At 37.0% G+C, this 23507-nt stretch overlaps 1 protein-coding gene across 10 annotated transcripts in view; it reads left to right on the top strand.

Moving 5' to 3' along the window:
• Positions 1 to 23507, top strand: part of RIT2 (Ras like without CAAX 2) — a 446014-nt gene that overhangs the window by 176529 nt on the left and 245978 nt on the right. The gene's annotated exons all lie outside the window — the stretch shown is intronic.

Here is a 23507-nt window from a genome sequence, read left to right as displayed (position 1 = left end):
AGCTTATTACATTAAAAAGTATAAGGTAGGGAGGTTACATAAATTTCCCTTTCTATTTTATATACAGTCAGTTCTTTGCATGAATTCCTAAAGAGCACTGTGCTATGTAAAATTACACTAACTGGAAAAAAATGGGCTTATAGGAAAAACAGGGGCTCAATACTCTAACTTCATCAATGACCTATTAAAATTTTAAAAGCTAGGAACCTAGTAAGAGTTTCACATGTGTTAAGTAGTTAAAACAGAAGTACTATATTAATTATCTTTTATTTGAAAAAGATCCAAGGTTCCTGGTGGAAGTGGGTATTAGAAGAATTGTAGCTTATAAGTCACTGTGAAGTTATAGAAGAAAAGTGGTCAGAAATTCGACAGAAAGTTGTATTAACCCAGTGCAGGTGGGTGAGCTCATAATACATGGTGAACTGAGGTTGTAGCTAGATCATTGAGAGGTGTATGTGTATGTGAGTTCATGCACGTGCACTCACCTGTGTGAGTGTGTGTTGTATTTTTACTCTGCTCAGTTCATGTGGGTCAAGTTCTTTCACCTACTGTTTCTCAAGGACGAAATTTTGCTTAAAAAGAAGAAACTCATTGTCTCCTAATGTATCAATTGCTTTGAAACAATTTTGCATTTATAAAAACGGGTGATTGGCATTGAGGAGGGCACTTGTTGGGATGAGCACTGGGTGTTTTTATGTTAGTGATGAATCATGGGAATCTACTCCCGAAGCCAAGAGCACACTGTATATACACTGTATGTTAGCTAACTTGACAATAAATTATATTTAAACCCTTAAAAATATTATAGCAGAAATTGCTATATAAGGAAACTAAGTCTCAAGAGGACTGCAATGATTTGTTTAAAGGCACACAGTTATGGAATCTTAGAGCTAACATACACATGAACATTTTTCTAGATTCTAGTACAATGTCTTTTCTCTGCCTGACCCCTCTCTTGGTAGTTGGATTGCCATTCTGTCGCCCAGTTAGTATGATCCATGCTGTGAAGACAGGCAAACGTGAAGACAGTCAACAAGCCTGAAGATCTACTGGTCTAACAGGGAGATAATAGACAATATGAATAATTACAAAAGAAAGTGCAATGTGAAAAACTTTACAACAAAGGACAATCAGTGAGTGAGAGTTAGCAAAAGGCAATTATTACTTCGATCTAGTGAATGGCCTCATGAAAGAGGAAGTACTTAGCTGGAGTCTGGGAGGTTGGGTTGTGAAGCAGAGGTGATCCAAGGGCATTCTAGAGGGAAGATCAGTGTAAGAGCAAATCCCAGAGTCAGCACAATTGACTAATTGTACTTCCCAGAAAACTCAGGGCACATAGGAGGCATTTGAGGTCTCCCAGTGGATTTAAATCTGCTTATTGGGAAGTCCTGCTACATGGCTCATGCTAGCAATAAAAACAAAAAGCTTTTGAATAGTCTTAAATGTTTATAGCACCCCTTGAGATACTGGAAATAACATAATGTACAACAAATATTGGAGGTCACATCTCCATAAAACAACTCTAACCACGGTTCTGAATGAGCTGAACTTTAAGCAGGGCATGAAAAACTGACCTGCTAGAGTGTGCCTCCCTGTGATAGTCATGTTGAGCCAGGCCTAGGAAACAGGGATGGGGAAGTTTTAGTAACTGGATCTCTTATTATATAGAGACCCTGTTCTTCAGAGCTTTCCAACCTCAAAGGTATGCTTATAAATACTAGCATGAAATGAAAGTTCTTTTCATAAATGCACAGGGTTTTAAGCAGAAAAGTTCTCAAGACTAAGCAAAATAGTCATGACTACTAATGAATACAGGACCTCTGTACTGATCCTGGCAGTTGAAAGAGGTACTTTGGTGGAGTTGGGAGGGGGAACAATATCTATCCTACCACCAGATCCTTCTCCTAATGTGCTGAATGGGACACAGAAGCATCAGAGAAAGAAAATCGGTTGCTACAGAAGGAGCATGCTGAGTATTTGGGAAGGTGGCATGGGTATGAGAGATTTTTCAAAGTGGAGGGTGAGCCACTCTATTCTAGACCATAATGAACGTTCTTTAAAATTGTGTTTAAGTCCATGGGAACAACATCAAAATGTGTCTTTGCATATATCACGGAGGAGAAAAAAATTGAAAATGATAAAGTGGAGGGAATTAGAGTTCTAGGATCGATAAGACAAAGGTGTTATTCTCAGGACTTTAATTTATTAGCTGGCTAAGCAGAATAAGCCCTCAAAGAATTGTAGCTTCCTTTCAAATTATTCAAGATGTTGGCATCAGCACCAACTAAGTGGAAGTTGAAATAGGTGTGAGTAGCATGGAAGAAATTTATTTTGATTTAGTGAATTTTTGCAAGGGGAAAACTGAGGCTCATCCTTAACATATCAAGAGGCTTCCTTCTGAAGGGATAAAATAAATCAGCTCTATTATTCTTTCTGTTTGTATGTTTTAACTTTTTAACTTTTTATTATATAATTTATTGTCAAGTTAGTTAACATATGGTGTATACAGTGTGCTCTCCGTCTTGGGGGTAGATTCCTAGGATTCATCGCTTACGTATGACACCCAGTGCTCATCCCAAGTGCCCTTCTCAGTGCCCATCACTCATTTCCCCCTCCCCCACCCCTCAGCTCTATTACTCTTAAACTATTCTGAGGTCCTAGTGTTTTCACTCAAAGATAAATTACATTTGTGCAAATGAGGGGAATCTAGCATTGGCAAATTTAAAACTGCATTCAGGTGAAATTCTAGTTGTTTGCTTGTTTAGATATGTTCCTTTGTTTCTTGAATAACAGTTATGATTGGATGTTCCAGTTTTCTATTTCTGCCAATAACAAATTATAAACCACTATGTTAAACAACGTAAATTAAAACAACACGAACTTGTAAGTTTCTGGAGGTCAGAGTCTTGATACACGTTTCACTGGGCTCAGATCCAGGTAATTAGCACTGCTGCGTTTCTTTTTGAAGTCTCTAGGAAAGAATTTTCCCTTGCCTTTTTCGCTCCTAAAGACTGATGATGTTGGTTGGCTTGTAGCTCTCCACCCTCAAAGCTGCCAACATGGCATTTCTCTAGCCCTGCTTCCTTAGTCCTGTCTTTCTCTGATTCTCCCCTCTGGCCTCTTTTTCTTTAAAGGCCCTTGTGGTTACATTTGGCACATCTGGATAATCCAAGATAATGCATCTATCTTGAGGTCAGGTTGTTAAATCTATTTGCAACCTTATTGTCCCCTTGCCATATAACGTGTTTATAGGTTCTGAGGATCAAGATGTATGCAGCTGGATGGAGGTGGGGGGGGGGCATTATTCTGCATACCGTAGATATTATAATGGATCATGATTTCTACCCCAAATAAAGTGGCTCAGAATATTCCCTCCTCCAGTGATTCAGTGATGTTCTAGTCCCTACAAGGGCTCAGCTGGAAAGTGAAGCCAGTTTCTTCTCTTATCAGTACCTTGAGGTCCATCTTCAGGAAGAGGGCAATACTGGGTCAGTAACATTTGGGTTTGTCTAAAAATTACCTTTGATATTAATTGTTTGTGCCTACTGACACTCTGAAATTTCAGTCCTGATATGTGTGCACACGCCCTAACAGCAGCAGAGATAGAAGAGATTGATAGTTATCTTAATTTTGCCAGACCTAAAATAGGATTAAAAATAATTCAATCCTAGGGGCGCCTGGGTGGCTCAGTTGGTTAAGCATCCGACTTCAGCTCGGGTCATGATCTCAAGGCTTGTGAGTTTGAGCCCCACATCTGGCTCTGTGCTGACAGCCTAGAGCCTGCTTCAGATTCTGTGTCTCCCTCTCACTCTCCTCCTCCTCCTCCTCCTCCTCCTCCTCCTCCTCCTCCTCTCTCTCTGTCTCTCTCTCAAAAATAAAATATTTAAAAAATCTTTTAAAAATTCAATCCTATGGTAACTGAAAAATGGCTCTTTGCTAAAAGGATAAAAGAAAATGCAGTAAGAAGACATGTAACATAAAGAGAAACAAAGTTTAAAAGACATGAAAATGTTTAAGCCTCCAAATAAAACCCCAAATGCCCTATGAGGTAAATACTATTGCTCATTCAATTTCTATTCCCATTCCTTATTCCTTATCCCATATCCTTATGGCCATTTTGCTCATCTGTTTCTGTGGTTCCGTCTCAAGAAGATGGAGTAAATCATAAACTGGGCAGAGAGACTGGATCTCTTGTTTGAAACTCGATTTACTGCATCTCTTTTAACTACAATCCGTGTCTGCCTGTACTCCTTTTCTTTCAAGAAAATCCATCCTATTTTTTGACAATTACTCTTCTTACCTGTATCTTCCCCCTCCCATATTGAGCTAATATATCTTTCCCTGTCCTTGAACCACTTTGTCTTCCTTCCCCGCCCTTACAGCCCCACACATAAAAATGTCTAATTCTTGTCCATGGGAAAACACTTAAAATATCTGAAGATATTAAACATCTAGTGAATGATCTTTATCCTCTCCAGGCTGAACATCCTCTATTCCTTAATCTCGTCCATAGCAAGATCTCAAATTCAGATACTCCTCCCAGCCCTCCCCGTGTACATCAGTCTATCAATATCCCACTCTGAATGACATTCTGCTGCAATGAATAAAATAGTTGACTTGTGGCCTGACCAGTAGAGAATATGACGGGTCCTTAACTCCTTGTCCTAAATAAATGGAGATTTTTGCACTTTTCCATTCCCAACCTGCTACAACCCAAGAGACTTTGTCCAGTTTTTGCAAATACCTTACTTCCTTGACTCATGATAGGATCCTTATCAATAGAAAAAATTTCAGATAGTTGATAATACTGAGTTCAAATTCTATGCTGTGCATAAACATTAAGAGAAGTAGGAAATACTGTCAGAAAATTATATCAATCCCCAGTGAATGTCGTGCTATTATAAACAGTCCATTTTTCAACCCTGTTAAGTGCCTTTTGCATGTCAATTCTATAATTTAAACTATTTGCTCTATTTTTCAGCATCTCTCCATGTGAATATGTATCATTTTGTACCTTCATCACAACTATTAAAAAACAAATGGAAAACACATTGCTGCAAATGACAGGGTATAGAGCAAACTACTAGAAAACTTCATACATACTGAAACAGTTTACCATTTATCATTGTGGATAGAGTAATTTGAACATTTACTAATCCCTTCAATCATGTTTGGTCCCAGTCTATGCTTCTCCATTTTATCAACTGAGATCACAAGTCCAACACCTATCTGAATCCCATTTCCCTGCACAGCAATGGTTCAAAATGCCATTCATATGTTTTGTAGAAGCCTAAAATGCCATTAATCTAAAACAGATTTGCACTCCATTGGAGTAGCTACATACTCCTTTAAAATCTAATCACAATCTTAGGATATCATTCTCTTTACAAATGTTAGTTTTATCTTTTGATTCTCAGTACGATTCTCCTGGGGGCGGGGGGAAGAATTCTGGTGTTTTTGCCATTCATCAATCAGCAGTATACACTCCTTTTGTCATCTTTCTGGATCTATTGTCTTTTGTATCTTTTGCAAATCTTCTCTAAAGTTTGGAGGAAGTAAAATTAAAACCTTCAAGTCTCCTGATAAAATCCCCAGTGTCCCCATGGGCCAAGTACAGCTTCTCATCCAATTTCTTCTCCTAAATCACTTCATAATTATCTGGGCCATCTCTGGTTTTGAAACACACACTTAATTTGCCAAGTTAGACTGCCTGACTTTATCTCTCCAGTAGAAACCTCCTCTTCTGCCCTATTTATCCCAACACTTCCTCTAGCTGCAAGTGAGTAAGACATGCACATGTGCACCTAAATATATTACCTGTCCTCACTTTTCCTCACATCCGGGCCTTTGTTTTTCATAACTCCAGGTGGTTTCTTTCACATTGGAGCTTAAGGGAACAGGACCATCTGGAACTATACCATATATAAGCTGTGGTATTTTTTTTAAGAAAATGTGATCCTGCATTTTGAATTTCAGATTTATATGAACTGATCGAAGTAGTGAAGAGGTATTGTTCAGTGCCTATTGTTCAGTAGTGAAGAATGTTACTGTTCATAGCAGAAGCAGAAGTTAAGTGTTCTCATAGAAGCGTGCTAAATTGGTTTCGAGCAGCTGAAATGAGATACCTTAATTATTCAGAAAAGGACAGGCAAGGCAAACCCTAACAAAGTAGAAAATATTTGGGCTGGGCCTTAAAGCATGAGCAGCATTTTGCATAATAGAGATGTAGAAGAAGGCATTTGTTAACAAAAAATAGCCCAGTGTTTTGAGAACACAGGATGCATATCAGTGAGTGTAAGTCAGTTTGGAAAATTATTTTGAGCCTTCAGCTCAAATAAATTTTCAGCTGAAGGCTCAAAATAATCCACATGCCAAAGTGGCACATCCTTGGGGGCAGGGGGTGCCCTGAACCCCTCAAAATCATTGGCTATTTTACAAGACTTGGTGGAAACACTTTGACTTAATAAAAACTATACTTGAGTATCACTGTGTATTACTTTAGGTTTTCTACCTTTAGGTTAAAGAACATGTGAGGGCAATGAGGATATCTGTTTTGTTAACATGATGCCCCAAAACAAAATATGTATAAAGTGGTCAAAATATTTTTTTGAGTGAGTAAATGAAATCCATGATTATACATATGGTTTACAAAATTATCGTCACCAGCTGTGTCTGGCATAAACGTGCAGAATGAAGTGAACTGTTAGACAGGTAATAACTCCGGATCCATTTACTTCTTAAACATTGTTCTTCCAAAATTCAACAGGGGAGGTAAGAGGGAAAGGAAGAGAGGATATGGGAAAAGAGACACACATCTGTAAGCAGCTGAATGTGTAGAGACAGGTGCCAGTCATGTAGCCTCCAAAATTGGCATATACCTTCCACATTTGGTGCCTGAGGAAGGAGGGAGAAAATGAAATGTAAATTATGTACTATAAAAATCAGCAGCTGTGTGCCCCTGTCTTCTGCTCTAATGCATAGCTCTGAAACCCCAGGTTGCTCCCACTGAGTGGTGGAAAGGTAAAAGGAGACCAGATGTTTGAAGGTGACACACAGACTCTAAATGAGAAATGCTGCTGTGGACAAGATGAGAAAACGAAATCTTGCCTGGTGTAGAATCCTAAAAGAAGGAGGTGGGATCAGTGCTAGGTCATCTCACTAGAAGAGGCAGACTGGTGGGTGGCCAAGCTCAAGGCTTCTTGTAAGAGGTATGGGTAGTCCCTTATCTAGAATGATTTGAAGGTGCCCCCAACTGGAAAGAACTTAGGCATGCATCATTCATATAACTTCCAGGGGACACAGAAGTGAATTCCAAGGATATGCGTTCTGAATGAGGTCTAAATTATACTGTGCTTGCCCCAATTAAGTAGTGATACTACCATTGCTTCCCTCTGTGCCTGGGGGTAGTGGTTGGCATCTTTTATAGTGCTCCTAGAAATTCAGATATGCATGGCTTAGGCATCCTCATATGGCTCATATTTGAATCAAGGGTTTGATTGGACACATCTGCTTGGCAGAACCTAGGTCACATGTCTGTAGCCTTGTTGCAAAGGCAGCTGGGAAAATGGATTGCTGCTTCTATTTCAATCATGGAATGTAGGGCCTAAAAGATGCAGGGTGACAACAAATTTACCAATTGTCTGCTATACTGGTTTCTGTGGGTTTGGGTTGTTTTTTGTTTTTGTGTGTGTGTGTTTTTGTTTTTGTTTGGACTTATACTAAATGTAGTTTCATGAAAGATTCAGTACTACATTTTTGAGTATTAAGATTGGTCCAGTTTTAGAAGTTGTGTGTTCACTCAATTTAAGAAACAGCACTTAAACATCAAAGTAAAATCCATTACACATTTGATTAATCTTTGACAAACAACCAATGTAGCAAAATAAAAACAGCTTCTGGTGTTTAATCATCCAAGTTTAGTTTCCAACCACCTCCCACTTTGTGAACTTTACAAATTTTAATACCTCTGCTCTTTTTTTTTTCCATACTTAAAGTGGGCACGTTGCTATATATGCAGTGTGATATACAAGTTAAGCTATACATGTGAAGAATTGAGCAGAGTGCTAGACACAAACGGTAAACTGAGTTTATTGATCACTTATGTGCCTGCCTCAGTGATAGAAAACATGTATACAAAGATGAATAAGCCATGTTCAATGTTTTCAAATAGCTAAGATTAAGAAAGCTATTAAGAACAGAATGGTTAACATCCTTTAAAAGAGCTATTCGCAAGGTATTATGGGAATGGAGTATAAAGTTTCTCATTGGGCAAGTACAGGAAGGCTTCAAAGGGAAATGTGATGGTTAATTTTGTGTCAGCGTGACTGGGCCATCAGGTGCCCAGACATTGGGTTAAATGTTCTGGATGTGTCTATAAGGGTGTTTCTGGATGAGATTAGTATCTGAAGTCATAGACTGAATAAAGCAGACTGCCCTTCCCAACATAGGTGGGCTTCATCCAATCAGTTAAATCTGTGGATAGAACACAAAGACTGCCTAGGGAATTTTGCCTAGCTGATGGACTGAGCTGGAGAAACATTCTTTCCTACCCTTGGACTATAGCTTACACTGTGAGCTGTCCTGTTTCTCCAGCCTTTGAACTACAACTCCAACTACTTTGGACTACAACTTACTATTAGTCTCCAGCTTGCCAACTGCAGATCTTGGGACTTCTCAGTCTCTATAATTGCATGGACCAATTCTTTAAAATTACTCACATGTTAAGATTGTAACTTAAAGATGTAAACAGAATGTTATTTAAAGATATTACATACTGTGTTCCTCTGGAGAACTCTAGTAGAGGAAATTATAAAATATCACATAAAGGGTAGGAGTTTGCAACATAATTAGGAACATCATTCACTTGTATTTTATTTTATTTTTGACTACATTGTAGTTAACATACAGGCCCTTGCATTTTAAATTCACACCTGTTCTTCTACAATGAAAAGGCTACCAATGACTGACAGAATATTCCATATTTGTATTTTGAGTTTACAGAGATACCTGGTTTTGCAACAGTTGATCTGTTCTCTAGATTTGCCATAATCAGTACAGTAGCTATGAGTTAATGGGGCTCTATTGCACTTGACATGCAACTGGCCCAAACTGAATTCTACTGTATCTTATTGTGTAAAATACATAGTGGCTTTCAAAAACTTATTACAAGGAAAAGAATCTCTGATCACTCACATTTTCCTATATTTCTTACACAGTTAAATATCTTAGATAAATTTAGTTAAACATATTAAAATTCATTTTATCCAGGGACTCCTGGGTGGCTCAGTCAGTTGAGCATCCAACTCTTGATTTTGTCTCAGGTCATGATCCTGAGGTACCTGAGATTCTGCCCCGTGCTGTCAGCCCAGAGCCTGCTTGAGATTCTCTTACTCACTCTTTCTCTGCCCACAACCCCCCCCCCCCATAAATATTTTAAAAATTCAGTTTCCTTATGGCTACCAGAAAATTTAAACTGTGAAGGTAGCTCATATTTCTGTTGGACAGCACTGCTTTGTTCTGGGACCAGTCGCATGATAGGACATGGTTGTTTACTTGAAATACAGAATCTCAGCCCCAGACGTACTGAATCAAGAATGTGCTCTTCAGCTAGATCCCAGGGAGACTTGTCTGTACAGAAGAGTTTGCGAAGTACTGTTCTAGCCCATTGTCCTCAAAATACCCCTTTTAATCCTCCAAGTGTAATAGAAGCTTCCTTTATGCAGCTCTCATTCCTAGAGAGGCAGACAGAGTAAAGATTATCCAACTTCACAAGAGGCAAGACTAGAATTTTGAATATCCTCTCCCTCCAGATCAGGTTTGTATTTAGTATATATCTAGGGTTCGGTTGTTAAAACACCATGCTTAGCAAGCTTCTGGCACATAACAACTTCATCATGTCATCAGTTTTAAGAAAGAGGGAGAAGGAACAGTTTCCTCTGATATGCCCGTTTATCTTCAGTAGGCTCCTGCCCCCAACCTGGGGTCATTTCTGGTCCTCAGGTGCCCACAGGCCTCCTGCAAGTCCTTTGTTCACCCTCCCCTCCCAGTTTCTGCCCACAGCTGTTAGCAGGTTTCCCTCCCCATAGTTCCCCTTTATCACCTGGGCTGATCAGCCCCCCGGGCCCTGCTTTTCTGCTTTCTCTCATGACAGCTAATTTTGTGCAAAAGTAATCTCAGAGTAAGGTGTTTGTGCTTGATAATAGCTTAATATTTTACCTCTCCTGTAGTTTTATTGCATTTTAATAGAGAGTTCCTGGAAATAAAATGGCTTATCTTAACTAGAGAGAATGAAGCAGAAGGGGTGGAATTTGGGGCATCATGCCAGGCCAGTGAGAAAGATATTTTGGACAGAAAGGTCCTTGAGCGTCATTCTGTTTTCCATCTCTATAATCTGTATTCACCAGCATTGTCAGAAATTATTTCATATGAATATTAAATATCTTAGAAATTATCATTTTAATACATGAGATAAAATTGATACAGATTAAAGGAAAAAGAATCATTACCAAACAATAAGTCATCATTTAATTTTGTGCAAATGTTGTGTTGCTGTTACCCAAAATTGGGTCCCCTTCTTGGTGGGTGTCAAGCCAAAAGACAACCAAGCCAAAGGATAGAAAAATAAAAGGTTTTAATTACAACAAGTAAAAGAGAACACAGGGTATATTTCCCAAAGCAGTGTCTGCCATGAACAACAAAACTGGGGCAGTTGTAAGCTAAAGGTGCATACATATTCATGAGGGGGTTTGTGTGATGGGGAATTCAGCATGGACTTGGGGCGAAAGTCCTCTTAGGTGATAGAATCCAGGTCAAAGTCATGAGGAACCAGCAGGGTTCAATTCTGTCTTCAGTTAGTCTGGTATTTGAGTGTTCAAAGGGGTTTAAAACCTACAAAGATAACTTAAGAATGTGTGCCTGGTCAGTCTTTACTCTGGAACCAGCACTGGGAATTTGACCACTATTACTGTTGCTGATATGATTAGGCTAATCTCCTGGCCTGATGGTGGCTTTTTGTTCTTCCATTCTTTTGTTCTCTTAAAATCATTATCTACTGGATTCTATTCTTTTTTATATTCCAGGAAGTTCTGCAAGAAATGTGCTTTGGACAACTGGTACTGGTCAGGCATATATCACAAGAGGGCCTGGGGCCTAAAGTGACTTATATGTCAAGAAAGCTACCCCTTATCTTTTCCCAGAGACCCCTAACTCTCTACTTCTATCACCTTAAACAATATGAACAATTAGAGAATAGGAATGGGATATTTTATCCCATTTTACGCTTGAGCTCAAAACATTCCCTTTTAGAAACACTTTTAAAAATATAATACATTTACAGGAAAACATATGAAGTATTGAAATTTTACAAAGTAAATATCCAAATAATATTCCACTCTGGATAAGAAATTATTTTCCAATAAATGTATTTTAGTTTAGATGTTTAGTTTTCTATTTTATATAAATAGAAACATGTCTAGCTTTTTCAAAACGGATTATTAGATTCAGGCATGTTGTATGCTCTGGCTATCTATATTTCAAACAAAAAGAATCCGCTGTATGAGTAAACTAGAATTTATTTGTATATTATACTACTGATGAAGTCTGGGTTTTGTGCAGTTTAGAGATAGTATGAATAATACTGTTGTCAACATACTCATTCATGGCTTTTGTGCACTTGTGTAATTGCACATGGGCATGTATTCCTGATGAATGAAATTGCTTATAACAAACTGCCCCAAATCTGATTAAAAAAAAATGTATTTGTCCCTCATACACCTCTGTTAGTTGGAATGTCTTATCTTCAGATTGGTATATATCTTCTTATACCAGTGGGTATCTCAGGGCATAACCTCATGGTGATGGGAGAATCAAAAGAGCATGAGCTCCACTGCATGTGTGTGTTTTCATGCCTCTACTCACATCACATCTATTAGCATTCCATTGGCCAAAGTAAGTCACATGATCAAGCCTAAAACCAGTGAGTATGTACACTCTACCCACTATAAGGTCATGGTAAGGGTGTACAGATATACTATCTGTACAGAGAAGAATGGAGACCAACAATCTATCTAACATGTAAGTTATAGGTATGATGAGCTTTGGTAGACAGTCCCAAGTAATTTTCTGTTTGTGTATCACCTGTAGTAGATGATCATTCTCTTTGGCTCCACACGTTCACTATTTGGTATTGTCTGTTTTTTAAACCTGCTCTTCTATTTTGACATTTGCATCATGTAGTGATTTTTAAGTGTATGTATTTTGAGAGAGTGTGCATGTGAGTGGGGGAGGGGCAGAGAGAGAGGGAGAGAGAGAGTCCCAAGCAGGCTCTCTGCTGTCAGCACAGAGACTGGCATGGGGCTTACTCCCATGAACTGTGAGATCATGAGCTGAGCCGAAATCAAGAATCAGGCACTTAACAGACTGAACCAATTAGGTACCCCGGCATTATATGGTTGCTTTTTTACTGATTATTAATATGTTTGTACAGCTTTAAATTTGTCAGCCATCTGAATGGTGTTTACTTTACATTTACTAAACTTGGAACATTTTAAAATTTAAAGTTGAATTTAAAAATTTTAAATTGGAAAGTTAGCATGGTCCTAAGCAAATTTGGGAAGCATCTATTTTTTTACCCTATTATCTCCTCAATACCTGGTGTCAATATCAATGCCCCTCACCCCAAGAAAGAGGAAGAGACTTCATACATTTTGATACTAATCTCTCCACCTAGGATACTCTTTTCTTTCCTTACCCTTCTGAGTGAGATAACTTTAAGATAGCCCAAAGGTCAGCTGTCCTATGAAGTCTTGGCCTATTTACCAACCTCCAACTTTAAGTGGATTTTGTTATTCTTCTGTTGTGCCCTCATTTAATGACAAGGACAATATATTACTGAACTTTGTATCCCTAGTACCTAGTATCTATAAGTGGATAAGTGAAAAGTTTTCTAAAATAGCATGCTTTTTACAAGTTGTGTGATAATAGGCAAATGACATAACTTCTAATGACCTTTAACTTCTCATCTGTAATTGGACGTGAGAAGAGTTCTTCATAGCTATTACAAGATATAAATGACATAATGAATGTAAAATATTTATATATTTATGAAGCAAGCCCAATTTCAGTGCTTAATGAATGATAGTAATAAATGTTATTACTTAAAACAAAGAACCTCAATATCTTGCCCACTTTTTATTGGAGAAGATTGCCTCTTCCTGAGTGACTTGTAGAAATTCATTATACATTCTGGATATGAGTCTTTGTTGACACATATACTTTATTCCACACTAGGGTTTACATTTGCTGTCTCTTCATAGAGCCTGTGATAAACTGATCTGTTTTAGTGTACTCAGTTTTAACAAATGTATTCTAATTTGTCAATCTTTTATTTTATAGTTAGTGTTCATATAAGTTTTTGAGAGGTCTTAGTATTCCAAACCATGAAGGTATTCTCCTACATTATCTCCTAGAAGTTTTGTTTTGTTTTGCATATTTATACCTACAATCCAACTAGAATTGATTTCTGTGTATATTGTAAGATAGCAATCAGCTTCCATTATCTTTGATATTTATACCTATTCAATGGTGCTACTTGTTGAAAATATTTTCTTTTCAATATTTTCTACTTTTCTACTGCTCTGAAATGCCATTTGTTTCCTTAAAGTGTTCATTTGTGTGTGCATTTTCATTTTGTCGGCTTATTTTCCTATGTGCCAAAATCACCTCGTTCTAATTGCTGTAGATTAACACTAAATTGTGATCTACAGCTTATGTTCTTTTTTGAGATTCTCAGATATTTTTGTCCATTTTAATTTCCATATTTACTTCAAATCAGTTGGTGAATCTAGTCACATTTGCCCACCACCTAAGTCTGTTTGGTATGTATTTATAGATCAATTAGGGGAAAGCAGGCCTCATCAAAATATTTAATCTACCAATACATAATTAGGACCTATGCTTCTACTTATGTCATCTTTAATTTTTATCATGTCCTACAACTTCCTAAGTAGAAGTCTTGCAAAACTTTTGCAAGATTTATTCTTTGAGATTTGATATTTTTGACAGTATGTTAATACAATAATTTCATTTATTCTATTTGCTGATTGTGTATAAAAATGACTTTTCTTTCCTGTATTGACCTTGTTGCCAGAAAACTTACTAAATTGATTGATTCAATCTACAAATTTATCCGTAGAGTCTTTGAAATATTCTATATACCCAACAGACATTTTTCTATGAATGGTGACATTTTCCCTTTCTGAGTTTCTTTTTTTTTTCTTTTTTTTTTTTTTTTACATATTTTTGTCTAGCTGAACAGGTGGAACCACCAGCATAAAGTAAATAAAAGTATTTATAATCACTATTCTCATTGTGTATCAAGTCTCAGAGTGAATGGTTTTAATATTTGTCCAGTGATCATAAAGTTTGCTTTTCGTTTAGCCACTTATTACTAAAGATAAAGCAATCTGCTTTGATGCCTAGTTTGCTAAAAAGTTTTTGAGGTTTTGGAATTCTTTATACATAAGAAGATATTGATAGGTCTATTTTTTTCATCTGAAATAATTATAAATTCAAATGGCACTGTAAGATATAGATCCTCTCCCCTTCCCCAGTTCCCCTCAATGGTAGCACTTCTCAAACCATAGTACAACATCACAATCAAGATACAGATATATTCAAGATACAGAACATTTTCATGACTACAATGATCCTTTATGTAGACTTTGAAAACAACACCCACTCCCTCCATAATGCCTGGCAACCATTAATCTGTCATCCATATCTATAATTGTGTCACTTCAAGAGTATTATAAAAATAGAATCCTAGAATATGGAAACTTTGTGGATTAGCTTGTTTCAATTAGCATAATTCTGGTAGAGATTCATCTAGGCTATTGAATGTATCAACCTTACATTCATTTTTTTTATTGTTGAATAATAGTCTATGATATGGATGTACCACAGATTGTGTAACTATTGAAGGGTATTTAACATGTTTCACATTTTTGGCTATTATGAATAAAGCTACTACAAACGGGAAAAAAATAGTGTGTCTTTATGTGAACATAATTCTTCATTTCTCTGTAATAAATCCAAGACTACAATTGCTGCTTTACATATTACATGTGGAAAATAAATACATGTGTAATATATTTTTTAAAATATACACTGTAAAATTTTATGAGTTTCCACATTCATATTTCATGTTTCCACATTCTTACCAGCATTAAGGGTTATCATTTAAAAAAAATTTTTTTTAACATTTATTCAATTTTGAGAGACAAAGGTACAGCATGAGTGGGGAGGGGCAGAGAGAGAGAGGGAGACACAGAATTTGAAGTAGGCTTCAGGCTCTGAGCTGTCAGCACAGAGCCTGATGCAGGGCTTGAACCCAGGAACCATGAGATCATGACCTGACCCAAAGTAGGACACTTAACCGACTGAGCCACCCAGGCACCCCAGTTGTCACTTTTTCAAAGCCATTCTGATAGGAATGTAATAATAGTTCATTGTGATTTTAATTTGCACTTACCTAAGGCTAGTAATTTTTTCTTTTTTTAACAAAAGGAAAGGGATTTCTATTTCCATTATCTTCTGGTAGTATCTCCAGAATGAATTGGATTCTATCCTGAAACATCTAAGACACTGGTCTGTGGAGTCTTATCTTCCAATTATATTCACATTTGGAAGTCATTCACTTGGTATTCATTCTTCTTTTCCACCATCAGTGTCACTGTGTCCTAGTACCTCTAATTTGAATTCCAAATTTTTAAAAACTTTCTCTAATTTACCCACTTTGGTTTGGATTCTTATTTCAATATTAGACCTATTGGTCATTTTCCCCACATTATTGTATCAGGATAAACTATTTAATTTTCTGGATCCAGTGGAAAAAATGCAGACTTCTTATTCTAAAATTGAGAATTACAAACAGTGATCATAGAGCATCAAACAAAGCATGGATTCTTGTAAGCGTAGAGTACTGTGTGACTGAACAGGTGGCATGCCCATGATGCCAGCTAAAGCTAATGATGTTGAACATGTTTTATGTGCTTATTTGCCATCTGTGTATCATATTTCATGGAATGTCTATTCACGTCTTTTTTTTCCACTTTCTAAATGGATTGTTCTTAAGATTTGAGAGTTCTTTGTATATGCTAAATAGTAGTCCTTGGTCAGATATCAGGTTTGCAAATATTTTCTCCTATTCTAGCTTCTCTCTTTATCTTCTTAATGGGGTCTTTCATAGAGCAAAAGCTGTTTTAAAATTTTGAAGTCTAATTTATAAACTTTTCCTTTTATGGACTTTGTGTGTGTCAGGTCTAAGATTTTTCCTGGCCTTGGATCTTGAAGATTTTTCCTATGTGTCTTCTAAAAGTTTGATAGTTTTATGTTCAAGCTTCTGATCCATTTTAGATTGATTTTTCTATAAAATGTGATCCTGAGTTAGAGGTTTGCTTGTTTTTACCAATGTAAAATTTTTCCTATGCCATTTGTTGAAAAGGCTCTCTTTTCTTCACTAAATTACTTTTGCACTTTTGTCAAAATGTAGTTACACTTTTGAATGTTTATTTCTGAGTTCTCTGTTCTGTTTTATTGAGCTATGTGTCAATACTATGTAGTCTTGATTACTATAGCTATACAGTAAGTCATGAATTCAGGAAACCTGATTTTTCCTACTTTGCTTTCTAAAAATGTTTTAGTTTTTCTAGTTTTTTTTGTTCTTCTCATAAAAAACTTTTAAAAATGGTGCCCATGTCCACACATACATATGAGTGTTCCAAAATTTTGATAGGCATTGTGTTGTCTTTACACCAATTTGTGGAGAATCAACATCTTTACAATGTTGAGTCCTCTAAGCCATGAAAATGATATGCTTTTGCCTTTAGATTTTTAAGTTTCATTCATCAGTGTTAAGGGCTTTTAGCATATAAACCCTGCATATGTTTTGTTTAAACCTCAGTATTTAATTTTTTGAAGTGTTCTAAATTGGTTCACTGTTAGATCCGTTATAGTCTAAATGTTTTCTGTCTTGCTAGGCTGCACTTGGTTTCTCCTGGGCTTTTTTGTTTTGTCTGTACCCATTAGTGTTTCCAGGCTGCCATCTTCTTCAGTTTCAAATTTGTGAGGCAAAAAGAAAACCTAGAGAACTCACTACACGGCTATTCCTTGGATCTCAGAGTTCCTAGCCAGGCTGTCTATTCCTCCCCAACTTTCAGAGTCATCTTAAGCTTGTTCTATGTACAGTTTTCATGGTTTTATTTTATGTAGCAGGAGGAATAGGGAAAAGTACATCTATTTCATCTTCCCAGAAACCACAGTCTTGGTTTAAACCAAAACTCTGCCACTAGATGTGGCTCATATTGTATCTGAGCTCCAAAAGCTCCTTGGAACCCTTTTGGAGGTGTCCATTGAGGGAAGGTGAAGAACTGGCAGAACTATGGGACTCCCACAACTGATCTAACCATAAAAGTTAGTTTTTTCTGTGAAGAGATAATCTGTATTTAAACACATTCTATCTTAAAATACTCTGGGACACAACCATTTTACAGATCATGGCCATAGGATTGTGCAGTCATTCATCATGATTATGGTAAATGGGGGAAAGAAAGGTAGAACAAGATGTCATCATTTCTTTCTGAAGGAACTAGGGAGAGGAGAACATCTATTTTTTTTCTTTTCCTCACCCCCCAAACAAGAAGTGAGGCAGAGACAAAGGACTTGAAGCACTCAGTGTCAGTGCCTGTAGCTCAACCCCGTTACCTCTCATTTCTGTTTAGCAGAAGAGAGCCAAGGAATCAGGTTTCTCAAGAATCCCTCTATCTGGCTGAAAAGAAAGTGTTAGAAGGCTCTAACATTGAAAGGATGTGGATGTCCTGAAATATTTTCTGTTCATGACCGTTTTGGGAAAGAGCATTGATTTTGCTGCTCTTGCCAAGCTGCTGCAGGTCTACTCACTAATGATGACTATTAACTCTTTTCAAAGACCTCTCTGTTGGCTTATCCTTGCTATGAGAAGCCATTGTTTAGAATGGCCTCTTTCAGTAATGGCCATCTGCAGGTGCAAATCTCCAGGTAGTGTCTGTTATTCCAAAGGAAGCACTACAGCTTGTACCACCTCAATAGGTTTGCTGTGGAAAATCTACCTGAGGAACCTATAGAATGTATATGGTTGTCCCCTTGGAGTTAAACTTCCCAGAGCAGTGACATTGGGCATTTTCCTGGGAGCAGCAGGGAAATGTTGATTGGTATGAACTACCACACTAAAATCTGTCTATAGGAAAGATTTCAATTGCTGTGTAACTCAGATATCATTACCCCTTACTCTTCCCAGACCTAAATAAACTTGGCTTACTCCTCAATTTTAAAGCATAATAAAAAGTCTAAACTCTGCCCTATAATTCCCGTGTATTTTCAGAATTTACTTTTTAATGACACCCCTTTCTTCAGCTCTTATTTCCATGGTGGGGAAGTATGTTCTCATAAACTTTTAGTCTTCTCTGAAGCTAAGTTCAGCCAGTTTTCTTTTTCTTTTTTTTATTTTTTTTTTTAAATTTTTTCAATGTTTATTTATTTTTGGGACAGAGAGAGACAGAGCATGAACGGGCGAGGGGCAGAGAGAGAGGGAGACACAGAATCCGAAACAGGCTCCAGGCTCTGAGCCATCAGCCCAGAGCCTGACGCGGGGCTCGAACTCCCGGACCGCGAGATCGTGACCTGGCTGAAGTTGGATGCTTAACCGACTGCGCCACCCAGGCGCCCCTTCAGCCAGTTTTCAAAACCATTTTCAAATCCAGCAAGCTTATATACCCTTATTAGATTTCACTGAATATTTATGTTCAAGAGGATGGGCTGTGCTAGAATCAATGCAATTCCCTTTCTTTCTTGGCCTCTCACCAGTCCTCCCCCTTCCAAACTCTGTTTTCTATCTGTTACTTTTGAGGATTGACTTCAGCTCAACTTGAGCTCCTCTGGGTGTCTTCTGCTGTCTTCCTAAATAAGTACGTTTCAAATGTTTCTAATTTAACACTCATTACAATACAGTTGAATTACCTGTTTATTTTCATGTATTCTCCCAAGATTATAAACTATGTGGATAGAAATCAGCTGTCTTTTTCAACATGGTAGATTCTGTACCTATCAGAGTATGTAGCACAGATTACACACTCAAGCACATATCGATGTCATTATTGATAAATATATTGATATATTAGATTTGTATCAGTACTGGTTTAGTTTCTCTTTCTGCTCAAGAGAAAATTTCTAGTACACTGTGTTCTAAGATGCTTCTGCTTTATACACATATAAACACACAATTAAGATGATTTGCTTAAGTAATTGAGAAAGTTCTTATAAATTATCTGAACCTGAACCTTCATGTTGTATTTTTTTAATTGGGTTAATGATTAATATCTTAGAGATGTATACTACCTCAGAGTTACAGAAACATATCTTCAGTGTAAGGCCAGTTATTACACATTTCAGGTTTTCAGGCAAACCATGTAAGAATTTTTCAAGTATCTTAAGATTTTCAAAAAAGTCTTCTAGTGAGGGGCACCTGGGTGACTCAGTTGGTTGAACATCCAACTCTTGATTTCATCTCAAGTCATGATCCCAGGGTCCTGGAATCAAGCCCCCTATCAGGTCCTGTGCTGAGCATAGAGCCTGCTTAAGATTCCCTCCCTTTCTCTCACTCTGCCTCTCTTTCTCTGCCTCTCTCTCCCTCTCCCCTGCTTACGCTGTCTCTGTCTCTCTCTCTCAAATAAAGTCCTCTAGTGAAAATTCAACAATAACCTAATATTTTCTCAGTTAAATATTGTGGTTTTAATATATCCAAATTTTGCATTTACAACTAACATCTTAAAGGTATTTGAATATATTCTGCAAAAGAATTAAATTTTTGTATAGATTATTCAGAACATCTTAATGTTTTTTAATTATAGACTTTATATTTTGGAAGATTATTGTAAACATATACTACCAAATTGTCTGATTTCTTAGTTGGGTTGGCGGGGGGCGGGGAAGTGGAGCGGGGAAAATGACCACATGGGTAAATAGAAATGGCAGAAGTAGAAGTGATTTAGTTTTAATATAATTTAAACTTAAAGCAATATAGTTACTATATAACATGGCTTGGGTTTAAATTGTGGTCTTTTTTTCTTCCTTACTTCCTCTTTCTTTTCTATTTTTTCTCTCTCTCATGCTCTCTTTCTCTCCCTCCCTCTCTCTTTCCTTTTTAAAGCACCATTGTTATATTCCACTTTAGTTGATCCTTCTAGAACACCTGTGCATTGACTAGTATGTACTATTAACTCCATATTACAAGTAAGATTAAGTGGTTGGCCAATTATAACAGCAGTATTTAGTGATGGATGTGAGGCTTTATACAGGTCTTTGGTGGCTTCTGCCTGTAAAATTTTAGAGAAGGAAAGTGAAGAAGACCCATCCTAAGAGAAGCAATGGTGTCCAATCAATCATCAGTGTTTTCAAATGAATTTTAAAGTGGTATTTTAAGGTAGAATTTTAGAATTTAAGGTGGAATTTTAGAGATACCTCTAAGAATGTGGCTCCACTGTGCTTTTCAGTACAAATAATATAGCAGGCAGTTACTATTATTTCTGCCTGATAAAGCTTTGTATATATACATTTGGCCTCTTGCTTTAGAAGATAAATGAACTCACTTCAGGGCTGCATCTATAGGCAGATGATTGAAATTCAGGGAGGTGTTTATATGTATTCAAGAGAGAATTTCTGTCACTGCATTTCTACATGGGAGGTCTCAAAGGGAGTGGATGGATGGAAACAGGAGGGAAGATTGTTTATTGGAAGGAAATGAAAGGGATTAGTTTCTATGGAGGCCAGGGAGGTGACCTAGATTCACAACACTGGAATGTGTACTGTGATAGACACTTCTTAAAAGAGAGAAAGAAATCTTGGATAGAAGGCCTGACTTAATTTCCAGCCAATTCACATCAAGTCTCTTTGAAGGGGTTTTCTGATCCCAAGAGAAGCTTTTATTTGATATATGTTTCATGTGCTGGGTTTATCTAGGGCTCAGATAATCACACAGAGCAGTTCTTGTCTGGATTACTCAGCATGCTCCTGGCCTCAGCAGGCTCTTTTTGGGGCCTTTGAGTTTAAATAAACAAACATGAAATCTGAAAGGCTCACATATGATTCTTAGGTCACAGCATCCTTTCAGAGTAGCTATTCTTATTTCCCTATGAAATTGAAAAACAACCCTATGCATTAGAAAAAATATCCACACGATTTCTCATGTGTAAAAGGCAGATCAGTGAAAATACAAAGAGCAGTGGAATAGAAAATAGAAAGACTGTGTGGTTGCTCATATATTGAATGGTGTCACAGAATGGTCAGTAGTTGCTGAAACCACACCTGATTGACCAGCCTGCAGATTATACTTCCCACAATTTTCTTTCTGGAGCACAGTCATAAGGTATGACTTTTCCTTGAAGAGGTAGGCTTATGTGCCTCTAAGTTTTTGGATCTTAACTTCCCATTGCATATATGTGTGTCTTCCACTGTGATTGTTTAAGTTCTTGAGACCAGGATCGTGTGTGTGCATGTGTTTGTACATCTTTGCATCTCCAGCACCTAGCGAAAACTTAGTTTTGGGGAAGTTCTCAGTACTGTGTGTTTAAAAAGTGTCTCCTTGGTTGACCATTACTATTTTCTAAACCAGAAGATTCCGAAAATCACATGTGGTTCAAAGCCAACAGTATGAATAATTGTTGAAATTGTGCCAAAATTCAGTGCTGTCCTAAATGCTGTTAGTAGTGGTTCCGTTTGCTCTTTACTTAAAATATAAATGGTGGATGGGGCACCTAGGTGGTTCAGTCATTTAAACATCTGACTTTGCCTCAGGTCATGATCTCACAGTTTGTGAGTTTGAGTCCTGCGTCAGCTGTGCTGGCAGCACAGAGCCTGCTTGGGTTTCTCTATTTCTCTCTCAAATAAAAAAAAGAAAGAAACATTTTTAAAAAAATAAAGAAATTGGGTGGTGGGGAAGTCATTAAACCCAAAGTAAATAGAAGGAAGGAAATACTAAAGATTAGAAGAGAGGTAAGTAGAGAATACGAAAAAAAAAGGAGAAAATAAATTATACTGTTACTTCTTTAAAAAGATGAACAAAATTGACAAACTTTTAGCTATATTAACTAAGAGTTTACTCAAATAAGAAATTAAAATAGGGAACTTAGTACCAAACTTACAGAAACAACAACAACAAAAAAAATCTGAATTGTATGCAGAAGAATGAATACCCTTACCAAACATATTGAACAAAACAACAACAACAAACTGAAAAATGGATCAATAACGTATAGGCAAAAAGTTAAAATTATAGAACACTTAGAAGAAAACATAGAGTTAAATATTCATGACCTTGAATTTTAGAATAGATACTTGGAACACCAAAAACATTAACAATAAAGAAAATTATCCTTCATAAAGATTAGAAACTTTGCATCAAATGCCATTATTAATAAATTTTAAAAACCTACAGGGGCGCCTGGGTGGCGCAGTCGGTTAAGCGTCCGACTTCAGCCAGGTCACGATCTCACGGTCCAGGAGTTCGAGCTCTGCGTCGGGCTCTGGGCTGATGGCTCAGAGCCTGGAGCCTGTTTCCGATTCTGTGTCTCCCTCTCTCTCTCTGCCCCTCCCCTGTTCATGCTCTGTCTCTCTCTGTCCCAAAAATAAATAAACGTTGAAAAAAAAAATTAAAAAAAAAAAAATTTTTAAAACCTACAGAATAGGAAAAAAATATTTACAAATCATTTGCAAGTGTTTAGAATCCAGAGTATATAGGCAGGTATAAGTTAACAAGTACACAAACATATTAAAACTTCTTACAATTTTTGGTGTACAATTCTTGACCTTCTTGGTTAAGTTTATTCCTAAGTATTTTATTCCTTTTTGTGCTATTATAAATGGAAACATTTTGTTTTCTTTTTAGATTGTTTATCATCAGTGTATAGAAACACAACTGACTTTTCGTGTTTTTGTATCCTGTAACTGCTGAATTTATTAGAAGTTCCAAAAGTCCTCCCTTCTCCTAGCCCCACAGAATCTTTAGAGCTTTCTATTTATAAAATCATGCTATCTGTAAATAGAATATTCTACTGCTTCTCTTCCAATTTGGATGATTTTTATTTATTTTTCTTACCTCATTTCTCTGGCTAGGACTTTAGAACTATGTTAAATAGAAGTGATTAAAGTAGACATACTTGTCTTGTTCCTGATCTTAGAGGAAAAGCTTTCAGTCTTACATTGAATAGGATGTTGCGATGCGAATATGCAGTGCATGATGAAGAACAGACTGATAAATGTGTTTCACAATTTGTTCTGTAGGTAATATGACCAAGGTACCTCAAATCATAATATTGTCCTAATGAAGGAGAAATAAATCTTGAAGCGGAAATTCTTTCCTATATTTTCCTGGGTTATCCTTCTCACTTTGTGTACTCAACTAGAATCTCTGATTCTTTTAT

The sequence above is a fragment of the Felis catus genome, chromosome D3, assembly GCF_018350175.1.
Source record: "Felis catus isolate Fca126 chromosome D3, F.catus_Fca126_mat1.0, whole genome shotgun sequence".
Classification (NCBI taxonomy): Eukaryota; Metazoa; Chordata; class Mammalia; order Carnivora; family Felidae; genus Felis; species Felis catus.
Note: the sequence above shows the minus strand (reverse complement) of the source record. Positions and strands in the feature narration are given on the sequence as shown.